We start from the raw sequence: 15,322 nt of genomic DNA on the forward strand, positions 1-15,322 counted from the left end.
ATAATAAAGATCAGAGTGGAAATAAATGACATAGAGGCTAAAAAAGCCATACAAAGGATCAATAAAACCAAGAGCTGATTCTTTAAAAGGGTAAAAAAGATTGATGAACCTTTAACCAGACTCACCAAGAAAAAGAGAGAGGACTCAAATAAATAAAATTAGAAAAGAGAGCAGAGAAATAACAATGGACACATCAGAAATACAAAATACTGTAAGAAAATACTATGAAGAACTATATGCCAAGAAATTAAACAACCTAGGTGAAATGGACAAATTTCTTAAAACATAATCTTTCAAAAATTAATCTGGAAGAATCAGAAAACCTATACAGACTGATAACAACAAATGAAATTGAAATAATTATCAAAAAACTCCCAACAAACAAAAGCCCTGGTCCAAATGGCTTCACAGGTGAGTTCTACCAAATATTCAAAGAAGAACTAACTCTTATCTTTCTCAAGCTATTTCAAAATATTCAAGAGGAAGGGAGACTTCCAAACTCCTTTTATGAGTCGAGCATAATTCTGATTCCAAAACCAGGCAAAGACAACATAAAGAAAGAAAATTATAGGCCAATTTCCCTAATGAATTTAGATGCTAAAATCTTAAACAAAATATAAGCAAACTAGATCCAGAATACAATGAAAAAAATCATACATCATGATCAAGTGGGATTTATACTGGGGAGGCAAGAATGATACAATATATGTAAGTCAGTCAATGTGATTCATTACATAAACCAAAGGAAGAACAAAAAACACATAATAATTTCAATAGATGTAGAAAAAGCATTGATAAAATCCAGCACCCATTTATAATCAAAACTCTCAGTAATGTGAGAATATAGGGAACATACCTCAACATGATAAAGGCCATCTATGAAAAACCTACAACCAACATAATAATTAATGGCAAAAATGGAAAGCAATACCCCTAAGATCAGGAATGAGACAGGGGTGACCCCTTTCATCACTCTTATTCAACATAGTACTGGAAGTCCTAGCTACAGCAATCAGACAAGAAGAAGAAATAAAAGGCTTCCAAATTTGAAAAGAAGAAATAAAACCATTATTATTTGCAGATGATATGATACTGTATATAGAAAACCCTAAAATCTCAGTCAAAAAACTACTAGACATGATAAATGAATTCAGCAAGGTGGCAAGATATAAAATTAATACACAGAAATCAGAGGCATTTTTATACACCAACAATGAACTGTCAGAAAAAGAAATTAAGAAAACAAACCCCTTCACTATTGCAACAAAAAATTACAGTACCTAGGAGTAAATTTAACCCAGGGAGTTATAGACTTATACTTGGAAAATTACAAAACATTGATAAAAGAAGTTAAGGAAGATACAAACAAGTGGAAGCATATACCATGCTCATGGTTAGAAAGAATGAATGTCATCAAAATATCTATACTACACGAACCAATTTATAAATTTAGTGCAATACCAATTAAAATACCAATGACATACTTCAAAGATATACAACACATATTTCAGAAATTTATAGGAAACCAAAAAAAAAAAAAACCCAACAAAACAAAACACGAATAGCCTCAGCAATCTTGAAAAAGAAGAATAAAGTGAGAAGTATCACACTTTCTAAAATCAAGTTATACTACATGGTACTACATGGCCATTGTGCCCAAAACAGCATGGTAAAAACTGGCATAATGATCAGTGGAACAGAACATAGAACCCAGAAATAAACCCACACCTTTATGGACAATTGATATTTGACAAAGGAGGTAAGAGCATATAATGGAGTAAAGACAGTTTTTTTTAACAAACAGTGTTGGGAAAGTTGGACAGCTACCTGCAAAAAAATAAATAAATAAAAAATAAACTCAAAATGGAAAAAAGTCTTAAATGTAAGTCGTGAAACCAGAAACATCTTAGAAGAAAACATAGGTGGTAAGCTCTCAGACATCTCTCGCAGCAATATATTTGCTGATTTATCTCCACATGCAAGTGAAATAAAAGACAGGATAAACAAATGGAACTATATCAAAATGTAAAGATTTTGTACAGCTAAAGAAAATATGAACAGAAGAAAAGACAAACTACATAGTGGGAGAACATATTTGACAATATGTCTGATAAGGGGTTAATAGCCAAAATTTAGAAAGAACTTGCAAAACTCAACACCAGAAAGACAAACAATCCAATAAAAAAATGGACAAATGAGGCCCTGGCCAGTTGGCTCAGTGGTAGAGCATTGGTCTAACGAGCTGGAATCCTGGGTTTGATTCCCAGCCAGGGCACACAGAAGAAGCGCCCATCTGCTTCTCCACTCCTTCTCCTCTCCTTCCTATCTATTTCTCTCTTCCCCTCCCGCAGCCAAGGCTCCACTGGAGCAAGGTTGGCCCCGGCGCTGAGGATGGCTCCATGGCTTCTGCCTCAGGTGCTAGAATGGCCCTGGTTGCAATAGAGCAGTGCCCCATATGGGCATGCCGGGTGGATCCTGGTTGGGTGCATGCAGGAGTCTGTCTGACTGTCTCCTAGTTTCCAACTTCAGAAAGATACAAAAGAGGAAAAGAAAAAAAATGGACAAAAGGAATGAATAGACACTTCTTCAAAGAAGACATACAGATGGCCAATAGACAGATGAAAAAATGTTTAACATCACTAGTCACTAGAGAAATGCAAATTAAAACCACAATGAGATACCACCTTACACCAGTTAGAATGGTGCTCATTAACAAAACAACACATGATAGGTGCTGGCGAGATATGGAGAAAGGGGAACCCTTCTGCACTGCTGGAGGGAATGCAGACTGGTGCAGACAGTATGCAAAACAATATGGAGATTTCCCAAAAAATTAAAAATGGAACTGCCTTTTGACCCAGCCATCCCACTTTTAGGAGTATATTCCAAGAACATCATAGCACTGATTCAAAAAAAGAAATGCACCACCCCATGTTTATGGCAGCCTTGTTCACAATAGCAAAGATGTGAAAACAGCACAAGTGTTTGTCAGTGCACCAGTGGATTAAAAAAGCAGTAGTACACATAAGCAATGGAATACAATGGGGCTATGAAAAAGAAGAAAATAGTACCTTTTGCAACAACATGGATGGACATGGAAACTATTTTGTTAAGTGAAATAAGCCAGGCAGAGAAAGAAAAATATCATATAACCTCACTTATTTGAGGAATCCAAGGAACAATGTCAACTGAGAAACAAAATTAAACCTGAAGGGAAGGGGGAAGGGAGCTTTTGGGAGGGAGATACGGGGGAGGGGGGTGCAATTGGGGTGACACTAGAATCTATGTAAGCACAGTAAATTAAATAAAAAAAACAATATATATGTCATTTTTACACCATTATATTCTTTTGAAACCCACTTACAAAATAAAATTAAAATTAAATTATGTATAATAATTATACCTCTGAAGCATTTTAGGCTAATAAATTATAAAGATTATCTTACTATAAACCAATGTATATTGTTGTCATGTTACATTACATATAATAATGACAGTGTTAATTGATATTATGATATAGAAAAAAGAGGGAAAAGAAATACAAAATTTTAAATTTTACCTGAGGCTTTTCTGTTTAAATGTATAATAAGTTAACAGCCAAATCCTCAAATTTAAGTATTTGAAATCAGGCAGAAACACACACAAAAAAGATGAGTATCCCAATACTTTACAAATTACAATAACAATTTGAAGCTTTATGAATAGTCTATGAAAATATTATTATTTACTGACTGACTTCCTTGAGAAACTCTTATAAATTAAATGCTGATTTTTCTTTCCCCTAAAATAAAGAGCAGCTCTTATAAAAAATTCAGTTAGCATTTTTTATGATGCTGCTATCTATGCCATTTATGAAATCTTTGGGAATATGTTCATCTTAAGGGAGATTAAGTTCTTTCTCAATAAGATTTCAATTAAAATTTATTAGGAATTTATTGTAATGATTTTAATTAAGGAGTTGTTATTATAAGAAAATGATTTATGTATTGATTTATTTTACCATGGCATGTTGTTGCTTGTAGCAGTAGGGAGTGGTTATTTAAGGAACCAAATTGCTCTGTAATGTATAGCCAGAGTCAGGAAATAAATGGCTTTAATCAAACTACCCACATTCTGGTGTGATTTCTATGACTATGGCATTATGAGGGACATTACCCAAAGTGTACTGCTAATTGTAATCTCTATTTTGAATCCAGGAGAATTTAAATAAATTTTGACTAGTAAAGGCATATGACAGTGTTGAATCTCTATAATTTAACTATATTAAGGCATCTCTTTATTCACATCAAAAGAATATCACAAAACAAATGGTTATAGTGCTATATATACATATGCAAACATTAGAGCACAGACATATCAGACATTGAAATTCAATCATATTTCTTGCTTTATCTGTCTAGGACATATGATGCTCAGAGCCTTTTTATAGACTGTGGAAATACATCATTCTGAAAAAAGGATCCCGGCATAATAGTGTTAATCAGATGTGAACCATTATTGAAAGTCATAATTTGTCATAGAGCATATTGATTGTCACACTAGTCCTTCCCAAGATCTTATGTGTCCATTTGTCATACAGAATACATGTAAAATTGATGGACCATGTTTCCCTACTTTGGAAATTCTTTAATAAAGCCTAAGCTGAAAGTAAAAGAACGTTCATTCCATCCCTCACAGCGGTCTTGAATGGAACGGGGACAGCACTCGACAGCAAAGCGGAAGAGTAGACAGAGAAAAGAACAAAGGAGACTAGGTGGACTTGTCAAGCCCAGAAGGGTCTGGCAGCTCTGAGTTTCCCAATGAAGGAGTGACACTAGCTTTATTTTTTGTTACAGAGCAGCAACTGCACCCTGGAGGAGAAGGTGTAATAATAGCATTTATCAAGGTGCTTTCATATGGGATAGACACAAACACTTGTAAAACACCCTCTACTAAGTTCCAGACATGCTGTGAGTGGGCTTCTTAGGAAGCCAAGATCCTGCATTCTGTAAGGGCAAGCTCAAGCCAATAAAACTTTCCCACTATTTCTTCCAGTGAGAAACACTAAAAAGGATTTTTACCTAAGCATGTAAACACTACACAGTTTATTTAACATATAATGAAAATAAAAAACAAACTAGAAAATAGGCAAACCTTATTTTAATGTCTTATAACTGGTAGTGTAACATCTTTACCTATGACTTTATATATGTAAATTAATTATTTTTTAAGAGTCAATAAAATTATGTTTCTGTTTATCCTTTATTTATCTTTCTTATTTCTCCCTTTTTAAACATTGTTTGGCTTTGTTCTCCTTTCTAGTTAGTTGAGACTACCTGCAGTGATATTAACACATTTGCAACACAGCATACAATAGACAGGCTGTGAAATGAGACAAAACTCTATCTGAATCCAAACTTTATCAATTTATATTATCATATTCACTCCTTTCCTGGCCAGCTCACATTCAATGACTGGTTTCTAAAGAATACAATAATTTTTACTATTTATCACTCCTAATATTTTTCTGACTCCATAAAAATTTCTATATAACTGTTTAAAAATAATTCACATCATATGATGTTTGTGAGAATTAAATAAGACAACATACATACTTTTAACAATGACCAGTATAGATTAAGTGCTTGATAAATATTAGTCTTAACCCTTATGAATCTAAGAATATTCTGTGAATAGTTTTCTGGCTCTTTGCAATTAGTCAACCAAAATCTATTTATATATATATTTCAAACCAATTCACATTCTAGAACTCATCTTGCCAATTAGAGGTTTTAATACAAGAAAATTTAGCTTACATGCTTAATGCCTTAGCCTTAAACTTTCTGTCATTCAAGTCCAAATTTTGTCCTTTCTCATTGTCAATAAGTGAGCATTTATTTTTGTTTTTTTGTGTTTCATCTTGCAGTTGAAGTTTGGGGTTTCTGCTTTTTCTCCTATGATTATTGTAATGAAAGCATCAATCACTACTTTATGCCTATATAAGCTTTCACAAAATTCCACAGCAATATAAAAAATTTAGTAATATTATTTTCAGGTTCATTTTATAGGAAGGAAAAAAAAATTGATCGACAAAAAGCCTAAGTGACTTGTTTGAAGAGCCAGGCTATATGTGGTCATATAGGGTTGTTAACCTTGGCTCTCTGGATCAGTGACCTTACTCTTAACCACTATGCTTTGCTGCTGTTCATGAAAAAGCATAGCTGATAACATGTGAGGCACTCTAAGTAAATGCAGCTCCATGTTTACCAGTCAAGTTTCTCTGATACACTCCCTAGTCTTTCTAAGGTTGCTAGTCTATATTTGCCCCTCTCATTACTTGATTGTCGTACTATAACTAAACCAGTGTGTTTCGCTGCCTGCCACAGAAACAACAAAAACTCATCAAACAGGGGCTGGTTAACAAAGAAAGAGGTTTATTCAGGTGCCACAACCTGGGAGAATGGGGGACTCCCATCTCAAAGACCATCTCACTTCTCTGCTCAAGCTTGCAGTTCTTATAGAGATAGGAAGGGTAGAGCTTTTTTTCCTATCCAATTATCTTGCTAGCTTTTTCATGCTCAACATAAGAACCTGCACCTGTGTCATCTTGGTCAATGGGAGAGAGTCCCTGGAACTCTGTTTATGGTAACATGACCTCAGCAATTTTCAACCTTTTTTATCTCATAGCACACATAAACTAATTATTCAAATTTTGCAGCACACCAAAAAAATATATTTTTTCCTGGTCTAACAAAAGAGGTATAATTTTGATTTACTCACGTCAGACAGCTATTGTTTTGGCTGTTTGCCATGGACTTGCACAGATCCTAATTCTGGGTTTTGAGTGAGAATGGTGTGGAATTAAGAAAACACATTCATTAAGAAAAAGGGATGGAATAGGAGGACTCTTCAATGCTGATGGCAATATTTGAGTGCCCCATAATTCCAGTTTGCTTTATTATGTAGCCATATGCAAGTCAAGAAAGTCCTTGATACAAAGTTACACATCTGAGGCTAAAACAGGAACTCTCCCAAAGCATAAGCAGGAATCCCCCTACCATGCATAAGTGAAATCAACCAACATCTGAACAAACAAAGAGTAAGAGGAAGGGCATGTAAATTGCTTCTAGCAACTTAAGCAAGCAAGTGAAGTGGGGTGCAAATACTCAGCATCATAGCCAATATGGCGATGGAGGGGGGAGAACTTAGCCTTTTGCTAAGTCTCAAATTTACAAAGGCTTTTTGCCATTTACAATCCACAACATATTCCATTTTTCTTTTTTATTTTTAATGTGTGTGCTGAGATTTGCACTCATCTGGTTTTCTAGTTTCCTAGATTCTAATTTGGAGGCAGACTGAAAAAATACAGAATATACACAAAATTAGTATAGCCAATGCTAACAGATACCCAAACAAGTATTCTAATACATTACAGGGCCTTAACATGTTAACCAAGTCCAAGTTGGCATCATCACCATTCCACATTTCCTGAAAATGCAACCCAACCCCAGTTCAGTCCATTAAGAGCTGTCACAAGGAGCAGGAGTCCAGGAAACACATCTAGGAAATGTCCGCATGGCACTGGAATTGTCACATTTCTACACTTTGCAGCTAGAGTCCAAGTCCCAATGATCACTGCTTCTAGCTGGTAATGATTCAGGTAGACTGGAAAAACTATCTGCAGGCATGTGTGGAGATGGAGGTTCTGTTCTCCTCCACCTGGAGAAATGAGATCACTGTGCTTTTCTTTGAAGCTCTGCAACCATGGCATGGTAAAGAGAACCTTGGGATACATTATGCAGGTTGGCAAAGGTAAATTCATAACAGAAGTTGGAAAAAAGGAGAGAGAGCTCTAAATTAGGAGTAGGTCCCAGCCTAAAACATGAATAAGGCATTAAGGCAGGAGGAATAAAGGAGGCACTATATATTAAACAAAGCAGCAGAAAATAAGACTATCAACACCCACAACAGAGATCTTTGAGGGACAAGTGAAAACCAGAATATTGAGGCAAGAATTATAAGTGACCCTTGTGTCCATAATAAATTAGATCAGTTTACCTGCTACTTGGAAGAAATGCACTAGGTTTGTCCATGTGAGATAGGGTGGATGGCCCTGGTCACATTTGGCCTTCAGTGGCAAGTTCCATCAGGCTGGGCAAGGTTAGGTCACAGGTGGCTGGAGCAGGGCTGGAAGAGACTAAACCCTCCCATAGAGGAGCAAGGGAGCAGCTTACCTTCCAGTGTCCCTTTTTCATCACAGCAAAGGCATGTAAGCCAGGCAGGCTTTAGCTCAATAATCTTCCTTTCCACTATTGAAGCAGGGCCCTGATGGAGTCCCATGAGGCCCCTTTGGGGCATTGAAGCCTTTAAGGGCATATGCCAAGAGCTGGTATTTCACCTGATCTCTTTTGGGCTTTTTCTGCCTCTTGGTCATTATAGATCTTAAATGCCATGCTCAGAAGATTTCACTGAGGGGCTTGAGGGTTCTCATTTTCCCATATAAAGTTTTTCCATATATCTGAAGCTATTTGGTAAAAGACAAAACAGTGTTATTAGCTGGATCAAAGAAAAGAAAGTAGAAGTTTTCAGGAGAAAGAGGTTTGGCATCTCTTGTACATCAGCATTCAAAAAAAAAAATTGAAGTAAAAAGCATAAGGTATACCCACAGGAGTTCCAGAATATGACTCCCTCTTCTATATTTTTTTAAATTGACCTTAAATATTTATTTGTTGGGTACACTTTAATAATACCTTGACTTTAAAGATTGTAAGAAATTCCCATTAATTCAAAAGGTTTGACAAAATATAGTAAATGCTTTTCCTACATATATGAGTATTGTCAGTTTTAATCACTTTAGGAAGTTCTATAATAGAAAATACATACAGACAATGAGCTATAACATGCTTAGCAGTCTCTCCTATTCTGGCAGAGGCTACTATAAATCCAGAATAAGTATCCATTGTAATGTGGACAAAGGACTCTTAGCCAAATGAAGGCATATGAGTAACATTCATTTGCAAAAGTTGTCCTGGTAGAAGTCCTTGAGGGTTAACTCCAAATAAAGGGACAGATTGCAGTATAGGACACCTTGGACAGAATTTAACAATCTGCCATGCTGTTTCCTGAGAAAGTTGAAACTGTTTATGCAGGGCTGCAGCATTCTGGTGATGAATAGTATGAGACTGAATTGCTTGATCTGTCATGGTTGCTCCAATAATTTTCTTTTGGGTAGTTTGATCAACAAAGGCATTCCCTTGTGCTAAAGCTCCAGGAAGCATAGAGTGAGCTCAAATATGTCTTATAAAACATGGAACTCTATGTTGACATACAAGTCTTTGAAGAAGGAGAAATTGCTGAAATACTTCCTCATTACCAGTTGTCTCTAAGACAGCAGTCTCTATAGTGGAAACAATCATAAGTAAATATTTGCTGTCTGTATACAGATTAAAGGAGAAACATGACAAATGCTGAGAAGCCATTATAATGGCATGTAATTCTACTCTTTGAGATGATTTTAAGGCGACTGTTTCAGTATAAACTTGTCCACCGATTATTAAACCTGCTATTCCTGAGCTGGACCCATCAGTAAAGACTGTAGGTGCTTCAGGAATGGGCTCATTAACAAAAGTTTTAGGAAATATAAATGTAGTAATTAATAAAAATTGAACTATTTTATCAGCTGGGTAGTGAGAATCAATTTGGCCTGTAAAATTTGCAAAAGAAATTTGCCATTTAGTGGAAGTTTCCCAGAGCCATTGTTGTTGATCCTTTGAAAAAGGAACAACAGTAATCAGAAGCTTATAACCTATAAGCTATAATAGTCACCCACACCCCTTGATAATCAAGGAGGCAACAAGATAAAAATATGGGGATAAAACTTTTTTAGGAGTAACAGCTAAATGAATCTATTCAATAGGAACTGGAGCTTGCCACAATAGTCCTATTGAAGTGTAACTCGAGGGTCAAATTAGGCAATTGAGTCTTCAGGATTTATGCATTTTAGTTGTGCTTGTTGCAAGGCTTTTTCTACAAGTTTTATAGCTTGTTGTCCTGCAGCAGTAAGTAGCTGAGAAAAAGCTGGTTCAGCTGAGCCTCTAAGAATATCAAAAAGTGGTTTCAGTTCCCCAGTCATTAATTCAAGGAAGGTCTAAGCCAATTAATATCTCCTAACAATTTTGAAAAATTGTTTAAAGTTTGCAAATGATCTGTCCTGATTTCTAATTTTTGTGGACGAATTTTTTGTCCCTCAATAATTTGTCCTAAATAAGAGAAAGGTAAAGATTGCTGTACCTTTTCAGGAGCTATATAAAGTCCTGATTCTTTCAAAGAATATTCTAGTTGTTGCAAAATGGTCAACACAAAGTCTTTATCTGGATGAGTAATAAAAATATCATCCATATAATGAATTATGTATGCCTTAGGGTACTGCCTTCATACTGGAAAGATAGCTTAAGCAACATATTTTTGGCACAAGGTAGGACTGTTAGACATACCTTGAGGCAAATCTCTCCACTGGTATCACTCTACTGGAGCCTGGAAATTAAGTGAAGTAACACTGAATGCAAAACGCTTGCAATCATGAGGACTTAATGGAATAGTAAAAAAAGCAATTCTTCAAGTCAATAATTACAAGGTGAAAATTTCATGAAATGACAGTAGGAGAAGGGAGTCCTAGCTGGAGAGGACCCATAATTTCCATAGTCCTATTTATTGCTTTCAAATCTTATAATAGCCTCCAGTTTCCTGATTTCTTTTTAATGAAAAATATAGGCATATTCCATGGGCTATTAGATAGTTCAATGTGCCCAAGCTGTAGCTGCTCTTGTGCCAATTGAGCAGTTGCCCTATGTTTCTCTTGAGAAAGGGGCCATTGGTCTACCCATACAGGATTATTTGATTTCCAAGTAATTGGGCCTGCACAATGCATTATTGGGTTAACAGGAGCTACCAAGGCCCTTATGCTAAATTTTGATATCCTAATCCACACCTTCTGGTATTGGATGCCACTTTTATGGGTGTGAGAATTCCCTGCTGTTCTTTTTCTAGACCCTTAGTGGGCAAAAATCCCTGATCAAGCATTTGAGTACTGACTAAGCTATTAGAACTGACAAGCAACACTCCCATATTTTTCAAAACATCTCTACCCCACAAATTAACTGGCAATCCAGGTAGCACATAAGGCTGAAAAAGTCCATAATGACCTTTTTATCTTCCCATTGTAAAAAAACTAGAGCTTTGCTGAGGGTATTTACTCTGCCATATACCTTGTAATTTTGTGGCTTCTGTATAAGTGGGCCAGGAAGGAGGCCAATGTAGTTTAGCAATAACAGATACACCAGCTCCAGTATCTAAAATTCCTCTAAATTTACACCCTTGTATTGTTAGTTCCATTTCAGGGTGTTCCTGACCTATTTTTTTAATCCAATTGGAAAAATCAGTGGAGCTGCATTCTCGATTTTCTCAGCATTCTTTTTGCATGGTTTGGCCAGAGAAGCAGAATTAGCATCCTTATACTATTCTTCTAACTGCCTGAAGCAGCTTGAGACAAATTCTTAAAATGACTTATTAGGGCACTGCTTAATTTTGCTCAATTCCTTTGTTTTGCCTACCTGAGTATAACCTTACACATAAACAAGACAATTTACACACAAAAAAACACAAGTATAACATATAACTTTGAATAATCCTAATACTCGAATTGCTATTTGGCTCCTAACTCTGAACTCACCTCACAATGCACTAACCAAATTAGTAAATCTTAAGGATCTACATTCTGTTTTATTTAAATTTAAATGAGCGCTCCTTACAAGTTCTAAAATTATTTTATTTTTTCTAAATATTAGAGTCAGCATTTCCAATTTTTGCAGACAAAAAAAACTTAATTCAGGTCTTAAAAACCGACACATTTTAGACAACATTAAATAAAGACTAAACAGAAACAAGAATTAGATGAACCAGACAAACCAGAGAGAAACCCAGGATTTTAGAGCACTACTAGATTAGAAAGATGCCTGCCTGATTTTAGGGCATTTTCTGATAGAGGGGCTGAAGGATGGGACTAAACAAAATCTCACCAAGAAAATTTGCTTTTGGCAGCTGCTGGGATATTTCCTATAGTCAGATCCAACACAGGTCCCCTGCCTCAATTTCCAGGCAAAGAATAAGAAAGAAACAAAATAATAGTTCAGAAGATTGTAGTTAGAACATTAAAGAAAATCAGACCATAACAGGAAAAGCTGTAACTTTCCTAATACCCGAGTCTCCTATTTATTCTCAGATTCTATAGTCATGTAACCAGTGGCTCAGGTTGACTATGCTGAGATTTCTCCCCTACCTCAACAGCCCCTTCATGAAAGTCCAACTTCCACAGCAAATAATCACCCCTGGAGAGACAAGCACGAGCAATCACCTTCCAGTCATTTGGGGGAAGAGCCTTTGCACTAATAGTATCTAATAAACCAAGTGAAAAAGGAGAAGTAGGCCCATACTGAACACAAGCAAGTTTAAACTCTTTCAGAGTTCTAAAAGGTAAAGGTTCATGTTCTCACACTAGTCTCCCTGTATCATTCTGTCTTTCTACAACAGGAAAACAGGTAAGGTCATTTATTATTTCCCCTATATTTCGAGCCTGGTCTATAGATCATTGGAGAGGGGATTTTCCAGATTTTGAGCTATAGACTCCGGAATCAGCCCGATAAGGGAACAGAGGAGCAGAGGGAGGAATGTAGGAAGCAACTAAGGGCAACAAAGGCCCCACGGCTAAGGCAGCTATAGCTGTGATTTTTTTTTTTCTGTGAATTTTTTATCCCCCAAGTCATCTTCAGACTCCAACTTATCCTTATATTCACATCCTTCTGTTTCTGGCTCACCCTGATACTCTTCAGGCAATGATTTGTCCTCATACAGAAACATTTCTATGCAAAAGTCCCTTATTTTTTACCTTAACTGCCCCATAATTTTTGACTCCTGACTACACTTTCCCCAAAAATTTTCTTTACTCACTGTGCACTTTTCACTTGGGGAGTTCCATCATCTGCCTTCAGTTTAGTTTTCTCTGACTCAAGTCTACTGTTCAGGCACCACTTGCCACAGAGCTGTGCAGCTCTTAATTTTGGGTTTTGAGTGAGAATGGTGCGGAATTAAGAAAACACATTCATTAAGAAAAAAGGATGGAATTGGGAGGACTCTTCAATGCTGATGGCAATATTTAAGTGGCCCATAATCCCCGTTTGCTTTATTATATAGCCATATGCAAATCAAGGAAGTCCTTGATACAAAGTTACACATCTGAGGCTAAACCAGAAACTTTCCCAAGGCATAAACAGGAATCCCCCTACCATGCATAAGTGAAATCAAGCAGCATCTGAACAAAGAAAGAGTAAGAAGAAGGGCAATGTAAATTGCTTCCAGCAACTTAAGCAAGCAAGTGAAGTGGGTGCAAATACTCAGCATCATAGCCAATATGGAGGTGGAGGGGGGAGAACTTAGCTTTTTGCCGAGCCTCAAATTTACAAAGGCTTTTTGCCATTTACAATCCACAACAGCTGTTGTCATTTTATTTTTTATTTTTTTTGTTTTTAAAACCAGGGTAAAGAGATTAGTGCCCCTGACTGGTCAGGTATCACGTTTTAAAAATTCTTATAGCACACTGGTGAAAATTTCTGCCTTACCTGATTTGCCTTTCAGTATTCCTAAATTAAGCCAGACATAGCGGAATGTTTGAGTGGTTGTTCCTATTATCGACCTGCATTATGTATCTTATTCTCACTGCCTTTTTAATGCACTGCCATATGTTTGAAAACATCCCACTAAAACTGCTTTTTCCAAGATTCACACTACTGCCTTGCTTCTAAATCCTATACATACTTTTCCATTCAAACTACATTTGAATTAGCCTTTTAAGTGATCATTATCTCCCTCAATCTAGTCTTATTTTTTAGCTTTAGGAATACTTCTTGTTCTAATTTTTATTCTAATTCTTGAGTGATCAGTTTTGTTATTTTATGGATTCCCCTTAAATGATTCTGGTCACCCATTACAATGTGGTGAGTGGTCCTCATGCCACCAAGCAATTCTTTTGACACCAGCTGGGTATCCTACAATTCAAATCAGTTCTGACACTATCTATCTGGAAATAGGATCAGATCCCAGATATTAAGAGCCTAGTTATACAAGACTAAACCTCCTCACCTTCAGATGTCAATCCCAAATCCAGGTTGTCACTGTCACCACTTTTTCTGAATAACCAGCTCTAGATTTATGGTCCCCACAACGTTTTCTTCTGGTTTTATTAATTAGCTACAGAAGCTCACAAAACTCAGAGAAATATTTTACTACTTAGTTAATTATCAAAAGACATAACTAAGGAACAGCCAGATGGAAAAGCTACATAGAGTAAGGTATGGAGAAAAGGCAAGGAAGATCCTTGCCCTTTTCAAATTTTCCACTCACCTTACATTTTTACAGGTTTATTAACAGGAAGCTCTCTGAACACTATTTTTTTAGGGTTTTTATGGAGCCTTCATTACACAGGCAAAATTGATCAACTCATTGGCCCCTAGTGACTTCGCTGAGTCTTCAGCCCCTCTCCTTTCCAAGGAAGTCAGGGTGGGGACTAAAACTTGACTCCTTTTGCAACCAGACTCCATCCTTAAGTTACCCATAAAATTTCCAAATGTCACCTTATTAGCATAATAAAAGAAAGCTTTTAGTTTTTGCTCCCCTCACTTAGAAAATTTCATGGGTTCTAGGAGCACTGTGCCAAAACCATGATAAAGATTGTATGGCCTGATGACATCAGAAAAATGGTGTTGTAAGGAATGATACCGGTAAATCTCCCCCAAAATTCAACAAGATCTTCAACCAGAGACAGAAAAATCTATCATTGGAGCCTCCAGAAGTTCCATGCTAAATGAAAAGGTATGATTGAGCAAAAAATTGACTAAATATATAATCAACCCCCAAGGAAATAAAGAGGAAGAAACACTTTGCCTTCCTCACTAACTTAAATAAGGGCTGCTTTCACTGGGAACTGAGAGTATAGGAACTGGCGGGCATAGGATGTGAATAGAACCAGACTGCGGCACAAACGTCTGAACCAGGCTGTGGCACGGACATCCAAGCCGAAGAAAAACTGTGCTTGTGGCAACCAATTCAACACAAGCTAATGCTTGCACCAAATCCAGACAAAAAAAGGCACTCGGGACAGCCATCCGCCCCAATCTCCTGGTCGGCACACGCAGATAGTGGGCGAGAGATTCCTCCTAGAGCCCCGGGAGTGGGCAACTGTGTTCCCGGACAGAGGGGCAGAGTCAGAGGCCTTTGTGTGGGTAGAAAGCAGAAT

At 36.7% G+C, this 15,322-nt stretch overlaps 1 non-coding gene and 1 pseudogene across 1 annotated transcript; one reads left to right on the forward strand and one right to left on the reverse strand.

Moving 5' to 3' along the window:
- The window catches only part of LOC136377164 (rho GTPase-activating protein 17-like), a 146,807-nt pseudogene that overhangs the window by 14,788 nt on the left and 116,697 nt on the right, over window positions 1-15,322 (reverse strand).
- On the forward strand, window positions 2,200-2,275 carry TRNAV-AAC (transfer RNA valine (anticodon AAC)). The gene has a single exon. It is a non-coding gene; the product is annotated as a tRNA-Val (tRNA).

The sequence above is a fragment of the Saccopteryx leptura genome, chromosome 6 (genome assembly GCF_036850995.1).
Source record: "Saccopteryx leptura isolate mSacLep1 chromosome 6, mSacLep1_pri_phased_curated, whole genome shotgun sequence".
Taxonomy (NCBI): domain Eukaryota; kingdom Metazoa; phylum Chordata; class Mammalia; order Chiroptera; family Emballonuridae; genus Saccopteryx; species Saccopteryx leptura.